The 15,427-nt window shown below is 41.2% G+C and overlaps 1 protein-coding gene and 1 pseudogene across 11 annotated transcripts in view; one reads left to right on the top strand and one right to left on the bottom strand.

Moving 5' to 3' along the window:
• Positions 1-15,427, bottom strand: part of TNIK (TRAF2 and NCK interacting kinase) — a 407,656-nt gene that overhangs the window by 258,602 nt on the left and 133,627 nt on the right. The window lies entirely within an intron of this gene.
• LOC113892435 lies at positions 11,972-12,555 on the top strand (annotated as a pseudogene). Its single transcript, XR_003511052.1, has one exon. The product of XR_003511052.1 is annotated as a thymosin beta-4 pseudogene (transcript).

Here is a 15,427-nt window from a genome sequence, read left to right as displayed (position 1 = left end):
TATACTGGATTGTGCAGAGCCACCTGGAAGAGTCAATCAGTATGGATTAATGTCTCAGTTGAGGCAGTCCCAGGAGGAAGCCGGACCCAGTTGGATCTTGAAGGAGGGGAATCCGGAGGAGAATCAAGGTAAAAGAAATTATGCAAAAGGATGGACAGAAAGAATACAGGGAAGTGAGACAACCCAGTCTGATGAGCACAAGGAGTGGGAAAAAAATTCTTGCTCCATATGAAAGCTCTACTGGGAAAGAATGGCAGTGGGGCTAAGGATGGGGCCATGGGCAAACTTAAGTAAGAAAGGGACTTGGGAACATCATTAGCAAACACTAGGTAACAGCGGTCTTAACTTAAGAGAGCTAAATGTGACCTTGCTTTGACGTGGCAATTATACAGTACAGATGATTTTTTGTTTTCCTTCATTCTGTTCAACCAGACCACTAAGAAAAAGGCCTCACTGAGCAGAAATTTGTAAATTCATCTGGAAATGTTTGAATAGCTTTGCATCACAGGTCTGATAGTATGGGTAGAAAGCAACATTAAAATAGGAAGACAGGTTACAGATGCTAGTTGTGCCCCTCAGTTCAGTTCAGTTCATTCGCTCAGTCGTGTCCAACTCTTTGCAACCCCATGGACTGCAGCACGCCAGGCTTCCCTGTCCTTCACCAACTCCTGGAGTTTACTCAAACTCATGTCCACTGAGTCGGTGATGCCATCCAACCATCTCATCCTCTGTCGTCCCCTTCTCCTCCTGCCTTCCATCTTTCCCAGCATCAGAGTCTTTTCAAATGAGTCAGTTCTTCGCATCATGTGGCCAAAGTATTGGAGTTTCAGCTTCAACATCAGTCTTTCCAATGAATATTCAGGATTGATTTCCTTTAGGATGGACTGGTTGTATCTCCTTGCTGTCCAAGGGACTCCCAAAGAGTCTTCTCCAACATCACAGTTCAAAAGCATCAATTCTTTGGCATTCAGCTTTCTTAATAGTCCAACTCTCACATTCATATATGACTACTGCAAAAACCATAGCCTTGACTAGACAGACCACTGTTGCCCCTCAGGCCATGCTAAATGACTTGTCAGATTTAAAGCAGAAAAAATAATCTAATGAAACTGTTAAAATCTTTCCATTTCAGTGATCAATGGGAGACTGTTGGACGTTGGACTCAATTTAAACCAAAAAAAAAAAAAAATTATTTTTGGATGCCAAGTGTCTCACTCAAGTGGATTTTCATGAAACAGTGAAATGACAGGGCCTAAATGTAAATACCACCAAAGCCCAGGAAGCTGGAAAGAAAAACAACCAGTAGGGAAAATCTGCTGCTGGGGGTCAGACCCAGCAGCACTGATGCCCAGCAATTCCATGCTCAGCTTCGCTTGAAATAACAAACTCTTTAACGAGGGAGGGCTCGTGTGCTCTGCTGTCATGGTGATGGGGAAATCTCAGCCAGCAGCAAGGGAAACTGACCGGGCAGACTTAGCAGACACCAGCCCTGGGAATAAAGTCCAAACGTGCTTCCTGTTGTAGGGAGGTACATTTGTATCTTCAGAAGAAAGACTGGCGGTGGGATTCACAGCCACAGTCAGAGGTCAGCTAGAAAAAGAGCAGCTTGTGTAAAAAGCATCTGCCCTAATACCAATCTTCCTTTGCATAAGCCTCCAAACCCTGTTTCCTATTTCATTCTTTTGGCCTTTGAATTATTCAGACACAGAAATCTAAGCCTAATGTTGGGACAAGGGTATAACAGGTACAGACTTTGCTATTCTGTGCTATCCCTATGGGGAGAACCTAGAAAACTGGAAGAGCATGGCAGGCCACAGTGATTAATCCAAACTCTGCTTCCAGGCTCATCTACATCAACGAGGAGGGAAGGTTTCTTCTTAAATACTCCCTGGCTGGAGATCACACACACATTCCATGCTCACTTACTCTCCAGGGTCAAGAAGAGGCTTATGATATATGACTAAAATATATTCTCTCCACTCAATTGACTTATAAATCTAATTTAACATGTTTAAAACAATTAAAAAGTTAGAAACCATGGAATGTTTTTTGTTTGTTGCTGTTATTACTGTTGAGCTTGCTTTCTTTTTACTACCAGCAGTTCCAACTTCGCACCACAAAGCAATCTGTGAAACTCAACCTTCTTTCTAAGTCTTCATATAAAGTTATTCTTTCTGGAAAAAGAAGTGAATGATAGTTTACCGAATGAGTACAGTCACCTCCAATTGAGTATAAATGGCTATTATGTCAATGGTGTAGAGCCGTTCTCAAAGTGGTCTGGGACCTGTGAGGGTCTCAGATCCTACGGGGCAGGGGAAAGGGGAGGTACATGAAGTCAAACCATCCAAGGTATAACTTTTTTTACTCACTTCCTCCATGATTGTACAATGGAGTTTTTCAGAGGCGATGTCCCTCCGGATGACACCATCACTCTGCTGTTAATGAAACAGGTGCCTGTAGAGTCTTGTACTTTAAAAACTTCTCATTTTATTTTATAAATTTCCATTTTTTGATAATACAATAAGCATCGATAGTTATAACTCATATAAACAAAAGATTTTGGGGGACTTCTCAAGTGGTCCAGTGGGTAAAATCCTCCTTGCAATGCAGTGGACATGGATTTGATCCCTGGCCGGGGAACTAAGATCCCACATAGGTGGGGCAGCTAAGCCCACTTACCACAACTACAGAGTTCGGGAGCCCATGACCACAGCGAAGAGCTGGAATGCCGCAACAAAGATCCAGTACAGCCAAAAAAAAAATTATTTTTAAAGAGGTTTTTGGAGTCCTCAATAACTTTTAAGTGTATAAAAGGATCCTGAAATTTTACAAGCAGCAGAAGTCTTACTAAGAGAACTCTTCCATTCAGAATCTAAATAATAACTTTGTAACAGTGTCACACAAGCAGCTGGGTGTTTAAAAATAAAAAAGGTAAACATCCTTTAACTTGTTCCTTTAAGTGGTAGAATTCCAAGGATCTCCAGCTCTTCCTAATAGTTTGGCTTTTTCCTTGCCTGGGACTGTTTGCTTTTTCTCCTCTTGGAGAGAAGGCATTCAGCTAATTCACTGTCCACTGTTCCTCCTTTCTGTTTTTACAAATAAATCCTTTTCCTGAAATGCCATCCACATGGTCACACACTGAGGTTCTTAATCACATATCTCCTTGTCTATTACTTAACTTCTCCCCATTGTAATGATCACCTTTACTCCTTGACTCTTTTTTAATGATTATTTCACAATCTGGTTTTTTTTTTAATGTGATCTATCACAAAAGATACACTTAACTGTCTCTCCTAGAATGTCTTTCTTTTAGCTCCCTGCCTGGCAAACTAAAAGGTTCCCTTGCACAGCCCTACCCTCTATCTGGTCAGCTTCTTCCCGCTCCACAGACGGCGGGCCAGGGTTTGATGGAATACAGCCTTGCTGAACTACAGCTTTTGTTTACATACCGGGTTTCAACTACCATGACTGTGAGAGTTCTTTTTCTTCCCATTATAAATAGCATAGGAAACATGTTTGAGGACTAAATCAATGAATGAATATAGGACTGTAAATTTAGAAATAAAAAATCTGAGAAAGAAAAGGGGAAGCAAGTGAGCAAAATAACAAACTACACAATTACTAATTATGGTGCATTAAATCTGGTTCTGACCTTCCTGAAGGCTAAGAGAGAAGGCTAAGAAAGAAAAGGGGTTTGACTTCATCTGTTCCCTTGCCCCATCTAGTAGAATAGGTGTTTAATAAATACTCCTTGTAAACTGATGCCTCTTCTCAAGGGATAAAGTCTGAGCTCTCTGTTCAACGATATACTGAGCATCACTCAAGATGTGGCTCAAGGCAGGTGGGACTTCTTCCAAAGGAAACCTCTTCTAAAGACAGAATCGAGCTTCAGACTTTCCATATTACAACTTGCAGGATGAATTTAATGATAAAAATAAAGTTACTTCACCAAGAGAAATGTAATATACCTAAAGGAATTCAGTTTATTAGAGGAAATGCATCGAGCTTAGAAAAGTGAGATATATTGCCAGGATGGAAAGTAAGAAATTTCATTTAATTACTTTCGTTTTTTGTATGACAATTTTTCTTAATTCATTTTACTGTTCTGTACTATTATTAAGCCATCTCAGGTTATTAATATATCTATTATTTAAATAAGGCTTGCCTTTCCAAGCATTATAGTACAAAGTCTACTAGTCCCTCATCTTATATGTTGATAAGCTGAGGGGAGAAAGCTGAGGCTGCTCTTCAAAATGACTGCCACATGCAAAAAGCACAAATATTTACCTTTCTATTTTCTTCCAGGAAGATATCAAACACATATAAAACATGGGTTCTACCCAATACCACCCAACCACCATCATGATGTTTCCCCAGAGGCGTATATCTTTTCAACTCAAAAAAGTGACCCCCAAATCTCAATATCCACTCACATGAAAATTTTGGAAGGGGGGTTAGTGGTGAAAATGTAATACAAAGATACCTTGCAAACTTTATTCACAAATAAAAAAGCAGGTTCTGACAGCAAAGCAGAGAAAACTTTTTTCAACTCAGGCACTTTCTCACTCAAATCTTTGTAATATGAGAGAAGGAGAACTCAGATCATAGTACATGATGAGATCCTTTTCTGCTAATTAATATTCTGTGCAAGGTGTCTATGTTAAATTATCATCATTCACTGCCTTGAAAATGAGCTATATTCCTTCTGCAAACTTCCCAGAAAATTCTAGGGAAAACAGAAGAAATCAATTCCCTAAGTAAGCACCTACTATGTACTAAGAAGGGCTTCCCGTTGGCTCAATGGGAAAGAATCTGCCTGCCAATGCAAGTTTGACCCCTACGTCAGGAAGAGCCCCTGGAGAAGGGAATGGCAACCCACTCCAGTATTCTGGCCTGGAGAATCCCATGGACAGAGGAGCCTGGTGGGCTACAGTCCACGGGGTTGCAAAGAATCAGACATGACTGATCAACTAGGCACACACACACATGTGCTAGGCACACCACACATATTTTCGTCTCAGTTCTCCTAACCATCTGGGAAGTATGTCTCACCATCCGTGGTCCACAGATGAAGAGAACAATGCTCATCATAGTTAGATAACAAGCTCTAAGTCATACAGAGAAGAAAAGGGAAACCAGCATTTGATTCCACGTCTATTTGAATCCAAGACTTGTGTTGCTTCCTCTATACTAGGCTGCCTTCTAGAAGCAATCTCTTAATATCAAGAATCTTCCCAGTGCCAACTAAAAGTTGTCACTTGCCATCTGGTTCTACAAGAATGAAGTCATCGGCCACTGCAGTGGCTGACCTTCACCACACCCTGAAAGGAGTTCAGGATGGAGATCAGGAATGTGGTACTCCATGCTCTGGGAAAAACTGGTAGGATAGGCCTTCAGATAGATATTTTCAGGAGAAGATGCTATGAGCCCAATTTCTTGCACCTCCTCATACCTAGAAAAAGCATTAAAATCATTAATGGAGACATCTGCTCCTCATGACTAGAGAAACCTTCTGCCAAAATATGTGCCTGATTGCACATATACCCCTTCACCAAAATCACATATATGCTGACTCCCACCTACCTCTTTAAAGCAGTTCTTCATTGTTATCTGGGAGGCTGTCTCCCAGGATATAGTCCTCATTTTGCCCCGAATAAAACTTAACTCAAAACTCTCACATCGTGCTTTTTTTCAGTCGACACAACCAAACATGAGACTACTGACACCAGCTGACCTAGAAATAGTGATTGCAAAGGTTCTCCAAGCATTTCCCCGCTGGCTTTCCCTGCGATTTTAATATGTTCCGTTAAATAGAACAATGCAACAATAATACCTTTTCTTTACAAGGGAATTTAGAGAGCAAAACCTATCATTTATATTTTGCTCTTTCTTATCATCTTTGCTGTAATTTAGGTAAGCAAAAGCATAGCCACTTAGATTTATTTTTATAGCTGGGTTGAAAGAGGCAGGAAAAATTTTAGCAACTGAAGATACATGAGAGACCAGGAAGTGCCAAAGCCCGCAAGAGTACATGTGACTTCCCCCAGAGGATGGCAAGGGAAGGTGCCCACACATTGTTGACGGGACTCTACATGAATTGAGCCCTTCCCTCAGGAAGCTGCCTGCCCACCCGCCACCCACTGGGCCGTGGGGAAAGGAAGAGTGAGCAGAGGCGCTCTGTCACAGTGACCTGCATGCCCTCAGCTGTCCCCAAAGGCTGCTCCAGATCAAAAGGCATGTCTGATTTTTAAAACGTATGCACCACAGGAAATGTGCTACACTTAAAATATGTTTTTAAAAAAGACTGGAAGGAAATACATCAAAAGGTTAATAGATTATACCTGGATAGTGGGGTTACCAATTGTGCATTCCTTCTGTATTTTTCTTCTTTATCCAAAATTATCAGAAAATGTTATTTTTCTAGTAAGAAAGATCTATGTAACTGTATGTAGACAGCATTTTAATATTTCCATTTTCAAATTAAAAAAAAAAAAGATTAGAAGGCGGTAGATTGACTATACAGAACAGCTGCTCTGTGGCAGGACCCCCAAAAACAAAGGTCATTTAGAAGATTTAACTACTACAGGCACAAAACACCTAAGACATATGTGCCCAAATTGCCCCGTTCTTGGCAGGTATCCAATGGGTCAGACAATCTCAACTGAATGCTTTCAATCTTTTGTGCCAGGACTCGTCTTTTAACAGGGGTCTCCTTCCTGTTTTATTGTCAAATTTCTAAATTATATCCAATAAACTTACTAGTCTTTTTCATCTACAGACTTGAAATTTAATAAACTGCCCCAATTTTTTTTTTCAGCAGGAACGGCACAATTCCCAGTTCATTCGTTCTACAGCATCACCTGTGTGTCTCTGACAACATTAACTACTTTGGCTTTCACAAGATGCATATTCCTGAATTCTGGTTTATGGCCAAAACCCAGCAGCTCCCATGTGAGCACTTGCGTGAGTATCCATGGCAATTACAAATGCTTAAAGATGAGGGTACCGACCACAGAGTGCCATTAAATGTACTTCTGACCCTCAAGATCTGTGTGTGCTTCACTTCTCCATGTGGATCCTGCATGTGCACAGAATAAGAAATTACATTTCATGGAAACTGCTTTGCAATAACAAAGACAGGGTTCTGAAAATGAAGGAAGTAAAAATACAAATGTTTAGAAACTACTCAAGAGATTTTTACCAGCAGGTAGTTTATAAATTCAAAACAAGAATATTGCCTTCAAGGATTCCAGCTTGTCCAATTTTGACAAATTTACCTTTGCCATTATTTGTTGTACTGTTTACCACATTTTAGTTCAGGGGGAAAAAAAAAACTAGAATTACATTATAGCTAAAAATCAGAGAACAGCAGAGCTGCAAGGGAATTTAAAGATCTTCAACCTGCTCATTCTAAAGATTAGGAAAATTGTGAATTAGAAATGTGGAGAGAGGTGATCCAGTGGATAAGAATTTGTCTTGCAGGGAAAGTGGGTTCAGCTCCTAATTGGGAAACTAAGATCCCACACCCAGTGGAGCAACTCACCCCACATGCCGCAACCAAGACTCAACAGAGTCAAATAAAGAAATGTATTTTTTAAACGTGGAGAGATGGTGGTAGTGATTTTAGTTGCTAAGTCGTGTCTAACTCTATGGGACCTCATGGACTATAGCCTGCCAGGTTCCTCTGTTCATGCGGTTTCCCAGGCAAGACTACTGAAGTGGCTTGCCATTTTCTCCTCCAGGGGATTATCCTGACCCAAGGATCGAGCCTGGGTCTCCAATCCTCCAGCTTGGCAGGCAAATATTTTACCACTGAGTCACCTGGGAAGCCCATGTGGAGAGATACTCCATTGTATATATGTGGGAACTCTGTCAATGTTATGTTGGCAGCTGGATGGGAGAGGAGTTTGGGGAAGAGTGGACACATACATATGTATGGCTGAGTCGTTCTGCTGTGCACCTGAAATTATCACAACATTGTAAATCAACTATGCTGCTGCTGCTAAGTAGCTTCAGTCGTATCCGACTCTGCGCAACCCCATAGACAGCAGCCCACCAGGCTCCCCCGTCCCTGGGATTCTCCAGGCAAGAATACTGGAGTGGGTTGCCATTTCCTTCTCCAATGCATGGGAGTGAAAAGTGAAAGTGAAGTCACTCAGTCGTGTCTGACTCTTCGGGACCCCATGAACTGTATGTAGCCCACCAGGCTCCCCCGTCCCTGGGATTCTCCAGGCAAGAGTACTGGAGTGGGTTGCCATTTAATCAGCTATACTCCGATGTAAAATAAAAAGTTAAAAGAAAATGTGTCAAGATTAGGTGACTTGACAAAGGACATGTAGGCTGAATGGCAGAGAAGGTCCCAGGCACAGCTTACTGCTGTTTTCTTTACCTATCAATCCTAGAAAGTAAAATAAGAGAGTAAAAATACTTCCAATAGTGTAAAGTTCACTAATAATAATAAAAGGTTAATGTATTATGAAATAAATAATAAATACGCGGCCATGTTCCTCAAAGCAGGGTTCTGGCTTCAGGGAGAAGTGGGAGAAAAAAGATCCCAACACTTCAACAATGAGGAAAAATACATGTACACAAGGAGCAGATCCCTCACCCTAAGAGCCACACTCTCCAGGGTTAGGGATTGCTGTGTTCCCTGCTGCTGGAGTCAGATGACAACCTCATCCCTCAATGCAGCCTGTAGGCTCCAGGCATCAGAGATTTCCAGATCAGGAGAATCTCAACTCCAGCCTTATCTCTCTGTGTGAAGAGCTAAAGCAATTGACCTGGCCTGTCCCATCTGGCTATAACCCTGTGATTTTTGGCTGGCACATCTGAGAAGTGGTCTTAACAGCCACTGAGCATGTGAAAAGAGCTGACCTAATTATTCGTCAATAACAAAACTAGAAGATCCATGCTGAGCTAAAGGCTGACCTGGAGGTTCCTCAAGCTGGCACAGCTATCTGGTTCCTGCCCCTCTGGAATTTGCATGGGGACTTACTGTAGAGTTTCACGGTTATGGTCTTAGACATATAAAAAGGGAAATCGTTGCTAAAAGTCAGGGGATTCCTTGCCTAAGTCAGCTCTGGGAACTTCATTCATTCACTGATTTCTTTATTTGATCACTCTCAAGAGATGGAGAAGGAAATGGCAGCCCACTGGAAAATCCCATGGATGCAGGAGTCTGGTAGGCTGCAGTCCATAGGGTCGCTAAGAGTCGGACACGACTGAAGCGACTTCACTTTCACTTTTCACTTTCATGCATTGGAGAAGGAAATGGCAGCCCACTCCAGTGTTCTTGCCTGGAGAATCCCAGGGACGGGGGATCCTGGTGGGCTGCCGTCTACGGGGTTGCACAGAGTCGGACACGACTGAAGCGACTTAGCAGCAGCAAGAGATGGTCCCTACATGCCCACTGGGAGTTGGGTTACCTGTCTTTCCAAGACTCATAATCTACTTGGGAAAATGCACAGACAAAACTTCATATAGTAAAGTGAAATGGAGATATGAGAGACTGAAAGAGGTCATAGAAGCTTTACAGAGTTTGGTGGTGTGATAGATCAAGAGTGAGTATTCAGGAGGCGGAAGGAGCTGAAGGGCCTACAGGCCAAGAAGGTGGGGCAGCACCTCAGATGAACGAACTTCTGATTAGTATAGCTTTCAATGGTCACTACACATCTTCATCCTTTCATTATTTTTCCTTCCCAAGTAAAAAGCATCATGAATTCCTGAGGACTATGAAAAAATAACAAATAAAAATCAAATAACAAATGTAAAGTGTTCTGAACATATAAAATGGAACACAAATTCTAACAACCATTAACAACAACCAAAAAAAAAAAGTGTAATTGCTGCTTTATCTTAAAGTGAGCCATTCAACCAGAGTGATAAACACAAAATGCCTGGGGAACCACGGTTGGAGATATAAGGACTAAGATTCTACTTCAGAGGGAGAAGGGAAAGGGTTATTACTTCAACATTTAGTGATTTTGGCTTTTTGAAACCCCCTCAGTAGCCACAGTGACCAAAAACACAGCTTTATGTCTAAAGACAGAGCCTTGTGGGCAAGTAAGTAATTCGGTTCAGCCTCTGCTTCCCTGGTGGCTCAGATGGTAAAGAATCTGTCTGCAATGCAGGAGACCTGAGTTTGATCCCTGAATTGGGAAGGTCCCCTGGAGAAGGGAATGGCAACTCACTCCAATATTCTTACCTGGAGAATCCCATGGACAGAGGAGCCTAGCAGGCTATAGTCCATGGGGTCACAGAGTCTGACAGGACTGAGCAACTAACACTTTCACCTTCCTTAACTGATAATGATATTGTTAATTGTAAATCCACATTTTTTCACTCTTAAAAGAGAGGCAGAACAGAGAAAATATCCTGAACTCCCCCTGGTCTTTCAACATTGAGGAGAATAAAGACAAGAATCTATTCATTCATTCAATCATTCATCACCATTCATTTATACAAACATGAAAACACTGGGCCCTAGTTCCTATGAACTTCCCTCTGGGACAGGACAGTCACTTCCTAGGGCTGCTATAACAACTTACCTCAAACTGGGTGGTCTAAAACAACAGAAATTTATTCTCTCACAGTTCTGGAGGATGGAGTACAAAACCCATGTGTCATCAGAGCTGGTTCCTTCTGGAGGCTCTGAGGGAGAATCTGATTCTTGTCTCTCCTCCACATTTGGGTGGGTGCTGCATTCTGTGACTTGTAAACTCACCACTCCAATCTCTCCCTCCCTCCTGTCTTCACATAGCATTCTCTTCTCTATCTGTGTCTTTTCTCCTCTTATTGGACAGCAGCTATATTGTATTATGGGCTTCCCTGGTGACTCAGATGTAAAGAATCCACCTGCAGTGCTGGAGACATGGGTTTGATCCCTGGGTTGGGAAGATCCCCTGGAGGAGGGCATGGCAACCCACTCCAGTATTTGTGCCTGGAGCATTCCCATGGAAAGAGGAGCCTGATGGGCTACAGTCCATGGGGCTGCAAAGAGTCAGACATGACTGAGCAACTAAGCACATACTGGATTATAGCCCACCCTTATCAGGTATGACTGCAACTTAATTTGATTGCATCTGCAAAGACCCTATGTTCTTCTAAAGTTGTATTCGTAGATACTGGGGGGTTAGAACTTTCACACATCTTTTGGGGAGACACAATTCAACCACAACAGAGAGCATGTACCCCCACTGTAGGGTCACAGTTGGATTATCTTACCACCTTTTCCGCCAAGCAAGAGGCTATCACTAATGTTAAGGAGGTTACAGCCTAGAGGGACAGAGATTTACAGATCTATCTCCCTTGCTCGTATTGGCAGTTATGGTTTTAGCTCTGTGGGTTTCACTGTGCCCTTTCTGCCCATCCCTGGCTGAAGACTGTAAGCTCCCAGAGCACAGGCACCATATCTGTTTTCTGCTTCCCATTACATTCCCATCTCCTTGTAGATTGCCACTAAGCATTTAATAAATAATTTTTGAATGAATGGATGGATGGATGGATGAGTGAATGAATTGATTAAATACAAGCAGGAATGACAAAGGCCTATGCATGTAATAGTGATACACACAACAGATCCACAGTGAGGAACAGAGAGGAAGAAATAATTGACTCTGATTAGTAGGATGGTAGAAGATTTCAAGAAAGATTGAACTCAGTCTTGCGGGATTAGTAGGAGCTCATAAATAGGTAAGGAATAAAAGGTATTCTCTGCTGACCAAACAGTATGAGCAAACAGGTATAAAGCAGTTAATCTACAGTTTTTGGGGGGAACAGTTAATAGACCAATTAAGCTGGAGCAAAGGGTACCTAAAAAATGTGAAAATACTTGGGATGAAAAGCAGCTCATAGAGGACTTTGAGCACAGACTGGTCTGAGTGCAGTTGCCACTGATCTTTGTTGAGAAGGAAGATGATGCAATCCTACCTGTGCTTCAGAAGGAAAAAAATAAAACATTCTTTTAGTTTTAAAAATATAAAATTGGGCACTCGCGGCGGCCACAGCGCAGATTCGACTTCACTCGCTCGCAGTTCGCTCCACGCCCTCTGCAACCATGTCTGACAAACCCGATATGTCTAAGATTGAGAAGTTCGATAAATCGAAGTTGAAGAAAACGGAAACGCAAGAGAAAAATCCACTGCCTTCGAAAGAAACGATTGAACAGGAGAAGCAAGCAGGCGAGTCGTAATGAAGCGTGAGCCGCCAGCATGCACTGTACATTCCACAAGCTTTGCCTTCTTATTTTACTTCTTTTAGCTGTTTAACTTTGTAAGATGCAAAGAGGTTGGATCGAGTTTAAATGACTGTGCTACCCCTTTTCACATCAAAGAATGGAGAACTACTGACAACGCAGGCCGCGCCTGCCTCTCCCATCTGCCTGTATGGCTGGCAGGGAAGGAAAAGAACTTGCATGTTGGTGAAGGAGGAAGCTGGGTGGGACGACAGTGAAATCTAGAGTAAAAAGCTGGTCCAAGGTGTTCTGCGGGCTGTAAAATGCAGTTTAATCAGAGTGCCATTTTTTTTTGTTGTTCAAATGATTTTAATTATTGGAATGCACAATTTTTTTAATATGCAAATAAAAAGTTTTAAAACCTGAAAAAAATATAAAATTAAAAATAAAAGGAAAAAATATATAGAAACGATTCATGTTCATGTTCCTTCTTTATCCTCTTAAGTGATAGTTCTTATATTACTACAAGGAGTATTTTATATTTAACTGTGCATCTACTATGTATTTATTTGCCTAAAGAAACAAGAATTATACACAAGTGATTACATTTTATAGTTATTATCACATCATATATGCCATTTTATTATATACATTATATAATTAATTATATAGCGTAATTAAAAGATTATATCTGAGAAGTACTTAATAGGATGATGTCATACTTCTTAAGCGGAGAAGGCAATGGCAGCCCACTCCAGTACTTTTGCCTGGAAAATCCCATGGATGGAGGAGCCTGGTAGGCTGTAGTCCATGGGGTCGCTAGAGTCGGACACGACTGAGCGACTTCACTTTCACTTTTCACTTTCATGCATTGGAGAAGGAAATGGCAACCCACTCCAGTGTTCTTGCCTGGAGAATCCCAGGGACGCGGAAGCCTGGTGGGCTGCCGTCTATGGGGTCACACAAAGTCGGACACGACTGACGCGACTTAGCAGCAGCAGCAGCAGCATACTTCTTAAGGGCTTCCCAGGTGACACTAGTGGGTAAAGAACCCACCTACCAATGCAGGAGATGTAAGAGATGCAGGTTCAATCCCTGGGTCAGGAAGATGCCCTGGAGCAGGGCATGGCAACCCACTCCAGCATTCTTGCCTAGAAAATCCCACGGACAGACGGAGCCTGGCAAGCTGCAGCCCACAAGGTCACAAAGAGTCAGACAGGACTGAACTGACTTAGCATGCACGCATGGATGCACAGTTCCTAAACCTTTTCTCAGGACAATAACCTGGAACTGAAAGCCAGGGGAAGATGGACTATCTATCAAAGAAATAATTCATTTCACCTGTAGCAAAGCATTCCAACTTCTGAATCAAGGCTAATTTCTTTTTCTTTTTCCTGCATTAGGGCTTGGCAAGCCCACAGGCCAATAACGCTCACATCTGAGGACGTAGCAGGGTTACCATCTGTTGTTATCTCCATGAAGCACCAAGGACCCCACTGACATCTGGAGAGTAGCCAAGCCCCATTAGAGTGGGGCCTGAAGGAGATACCCCAGTTATCCAAGGAGATCTGTTCAGTGGCAGAAACTCTGCCAAATGAAGAGATATTTATTTATGTTCTTGATGCCTCCAGAGGTCTTTGAAAACAATACAAACATTCTTAGAAAGAAGTATTCAACCATTCACTCACCTTATAAAGGAATTCATGATATGGAACTGTTAATGGAGATAAATAGCTACCCACAGGGAATCTGCCCCAGCCAGCAAGTTCTGGTTAGGTAAATGGGACACTGGGTGCATGGGGAGGGCCTTGTGAGCAGAGTGGAAGTGGCATGAAGAAGAAAGAAAATTTATTTCAGCCTCACAAACCCTACCAGGTAGGCCCCAGAATTACTCATTGATAGTCATCTCTTGTTATTTAGGCTATAAGACACCAGCACAGTCAGGACTGTGTTATGTCTCATGCTGGTATTTAAGTCCTAGCACTGTGCAAGCATATAGGTGTCCAATTAACATAAGCTGCCAGGCAGGAGGGTCTCAACCTTAAGCACACCCACTACATATATTAAAGTTACATATATGAGTGAGTTTACCTCTCCCGCTGAACAGTAACCTTCCAAAGAAAAGAAAGGGTGCTTGTTTATTCCTAGTACACTGCCTGACACTTGGAAAGTATATAATTCCTGAGCTTAAGGGCACTTAAATACCTTGCACAAAGTTAAATAGCTAATTAACAAGAGGCTTAGGTTTGAGCTACATCTGTCTTAATCTATTAATGAAACCTATGCTTTTTCCTACTACTTGGTTTGGCCTAAACCTAGTCTTATGAAAGGACTAAGATACCTTTGGAAACAGGTTAGCCACTGTACTCCAATCTTGTAAGATAATCTGTGTAATTACTTACTATGAGTATCTCAATCATTTAATGTCCAGTCAAAACACAAGGATAATTTAAACATATGCAAAACACATACATCCTAAATACTAAGTCCAAGATGTCATTTTCCAAAATATAGATTTTTAGGTACTAATGTTCCTAAATTTCTGTTTAGAAAGGATCAGTTTAGGTGGGCATAGAAAGTTTTAGAGAAATCCAAAGCAAAAATTTTAAAAAATCAATTCCCATTTTATGTATAGTTTAGTTCCTATTAGGAAATATTGTAAATTTCCTGTACTAACCCATTCTCTTAAAACTCCTAACCATGTTCTTAAATTAAGACAGACCGAGAATAACCTTTCAAAGATAATTATTTTTAAACTGCATTTTCTCACATGGCCTATGGACTGTATCCTTTTGCCAAAAGATTAAAAAAAAAAAAAACTGAAAAACCAACTTCTAAAATGCACTAGGCTTCTTTTATAAATCCTCAAATTAAGACATCTTATTTCAAGCATTTATGCAATATATTTCATTCCAGTAGACTGCAAAAATTAACACTCTACCTACAAATATATCAATAATGAGTATAAAAGAATATTTATACTAGACTCATTATGTTAAAAAAATACAGGTAAAAATAAAAGGAAATAAATTCTATCTTGAGGAATACTTTATCCTTATTTACTTTAGAATTTTATAGAATTATAGAATGGACAACATTCTGTAATTTTTTAGAAAATGTTATCACTTTTCTGTGGGCAGAAATTCCCCACAGTTGATCTCTAACCATAGTCTAGAAAAAAATTAGCATAAAGACATGTTAATATGACAGATAATGTTCTTCCCATTACTGACAAATTTACAAGTTTAACTATTA

The sequence above is a fragment of the Bos indicus x Bos taurus genome, chromosome 1 (assembly GCF_003369695.1).
Source record: "Bos indicus x Bos taurus breed Angus x Brahman F1 hybrid chromosome 1, Bos_hybrid_MaternalHap_v2.0, whole genome shotgun sequence".
NCBI classification, from domain to species: Eukaryota; Metazoa; Chordata; class Mammalia; order Artiodactyla; family Bovidae; genus Bos; species Bos indicus x Bos taurus.
The sequence above is the reverse complement of the archived record's forward strand: the minus strand, read 5'-3'. Positions and strand labels throughout refer to the sequence as shown.